Source organism: Cebus imitator, unplaced genomic scaffold, assembly GCF_001604975.1.
Source record: "Cebus imitator isolate Cc_AM_T3 unplaced genomic scaffold, Cebus_imitator-1.0 Scaffold70, whole genome shotgun sequence".
Classification (NCBI taxonomy): domain Eukaryota; kingdom Metazoa; phylum Chordata; class Mammalia; order Primates; family Cebidae; genus Cebus; species Cebus imitator.
Window position 1 is genome coordinate 3,384,147 of NW_016107385.1, and position 2,921 is coordinate 3,387,067.

Genomic DNA, 2,921 nt, shown 5'->3' on the forward strand with positions numbered 1-2,921 from the left:
CACTCCAGCCTGGGTAACAAGAGCGAAACTCTGTCTCAAAAAAAAAAATAAATAAATAAATAAATAAAAAAAATAAAAATAAAAACAAAAACAAAAAATAAAAAAACTTGACCCTGAACAACGTTGGAATTATGGGAGAGAAACCCTGTGTAGTCAGCCAAAAATCCACATAAAACTTTTGACTCCCCCCAAATTTAACTATTAATAGCCTGCCGTTGCCGGGTCCATGGCTCACGCCTGTAATTCCAACACTCTGAGAGGCTGAGGTCTGTAGATTGCATGATCTCACGAGTTCAAGACCAGCCTGGGCAACATGGAAAAACCTCTTCTCTACAAAAAATGCCTGGTGCGGTGGCTTGCACCTGTAATCCCAGCACTTTGGGAGGCAGAGGCAGGTGGATCACGTGAGGTCAGGAGTTTCAGACCAGTCTGGCCAACATGGTGAAACCTTGTCTCTACTAAAAATACAAAAAACTATCCAGGCGTGGTGGCAGGCACCTGTAATCCCAGCTATTTGGGAGGCTGAGGCAGAAGAATCGCTTGCCTGGGAGGTGGAAGTTGCAGTGAGCCAAGACTGGGGCACTGCACTCCAGCTTAGGTGACAGACCGAGACTCTGCCTCAACAACAAAACAAAACAAAACAAAAAACAAAAATTAGCCACGAGTGGTGATGTGTGTCTTGTAGTCCCAGCTACTTGAGAAGCTGAGGTGGGAGGATGGCTTCAAACCTTGAACCTAGGAGTTGGAGGTTGCTGTGAGTTGAGATCATACTATTGCACTCCAGCCTGGGTGACAGACTCAGACTTTGTGTCAAAAAAAAAAAAAAAAAAAGGTCAGGCTCGATGACTCACAACTGTAATCACAGCACTTTGGGAGGCCGAGTCGAGTGGATTGAGGTCAGGAGTTTAAGACCAGCCCAGCCAACGTGGTGAAACCCCATCTCTACTAAAAAATACAAAAATTAGCTGAGTATGGTGGTATGAGCCTGTAATCCCAGATACTCAGGGCTGAGGCAGAACTGCTTGAACCTGGGAGGTGGAGGTTGCAGTGAGCTGAGATTGAGCCACTGCACTCCAGCCTGGATGATAGAGGGAGACTCTGGAAAAAAAAAAAAAAGAGTCTGGAAAAAAAAAGCATGCTGTTAAAAAAAAAACAAACAAAAAACAAGCATGCTGTTGACAGGAAGCCTTACCAATAACATAAACAATCAATACATTTTGTATATTATATACTCTATTCTTACAATAAAGTAAACTAGGGAAAATAAAAGAAAATGAAACGGAAAAAGAAACTATGCTTACTATTCATTAAGTGGACGTGGCTTATCTCTCTCTATATACACACACACACATATATATATATATACACACACACACTTTTTTTTTTTTGAGATGGAGTCTCACTCTGTCACCCAGGCTGGACTGCAGTGGTGCAATCTTGGCTCACTGCAAGTTCTGCCTTCTGGTTTTAAGCAATTCTCCTGCCTCAGCCTCTGGAGTAGCTAGGATTATAGGTGCCCGTCACTATGCCCAGCTAATTTTTGTATTTTTAGTAGAGATGAGGTTGTTTGCCAGGCTGGTCTCAAACTCCTGATCCACCCACCTAGGCCTCTCAAACTGCTAGGATTACAGGGGTGAACCACCATGCCCAGCTGGCTTATCATATTTTTTAACTTTTTTTTTTTCTGACCTGTATCATAAAGTCAGGATCATCATAAAGGTCTTCACCCTTGTGGTTCTTCAGCTGGGTAGGCTGAGGAGGACAAGGCAAAGGAGTTGCTCTTGCTGCCTCAGGGGTGGCAGAGGTGGGGGAGGTGGAAGGGGAGGCAGGAAAGGCAGGCACTCTCGGTATAACTTTTATTTATTTTTAGAGACAGGGTCTTGATCTGTTGCACAGGCTGGAGTGCAGTGATATGAGCGTAGCTCACTGCAGTGTCTGAACTCCTGGGCTCAAGCAATTCCACCTCATCCTTCCAAATAGCTGGGATTACAGGCATGCACTGCCAGGCCTGGCCACATCTTTTTAAATTATTTTTTTGTAAAGACAGTCTTACTTTTTTGCCCAGGCTGGTCTTGAACGCTTGGCTTCAAGCAATCCTGAGGTCTCAACCTTCTAAAATGTTGGAATTAAAGGCATGACCAACCACACCCAGCCCTCAGTGTAAGTTTTATTGAAAAAATTCTGCCTATAAATGGACCCGTGCAGTTCAAACCCATGTTATTCAAGGGTCAGCTGTGTACAGATCATGACAGAGGCAGAGAAACTCAAGTGTGAAATCAGCAGGCAGGAATGTATTGTACTCCTTTTCAGGGGAGAGCTTTCTCTAGACTCAGCCTGAAGGCAATCTTTGAACACTTTCGCTCCCCTCATCTAAAGGAACTCAGGGTACTGAGAAGCTAGTTAGTGAGGATCTTCAAGGATAATTTCCTGTTTGAATATTTTGTAAATCCCCAAAGTACCCAATATTATCTTCATCATCATCAAAAGCACATAATAATTACCCATCTGCAGATGCTGCTCTGGGCCACCTACTGCCCTTGCCCTAGAAGGAGTTTGCAGACTGAGACAAGATCTCCCAGGTAGCCCTAGGAAGGTCACCTGGGGAGCAAATGAAGAGTAGCCTGATGGTAATTTTGAATCTTTGTTACAACCACACCAAGTGACCCACTAAGCCCAGAATCCCTGCTCTGATTTCTGACTCTTTCATCTCAGCCTATACAAAGATCACCAAAAACATCTTCACCAACGGAATCAACCATTCATGAGTTTTGGGAAAGGAGAGTGTTAGAAGGGGGAGGGGCAGCAAACATTAAAAGATATAATCCTGGCCGGGCGCGGTGGCTCACGCCTGTAATCCCAGCACTTTGGGAGGCCGAGGCGGGTGGATCACGAGGTCAAGAGATCGAGACCATCCTGGTCAA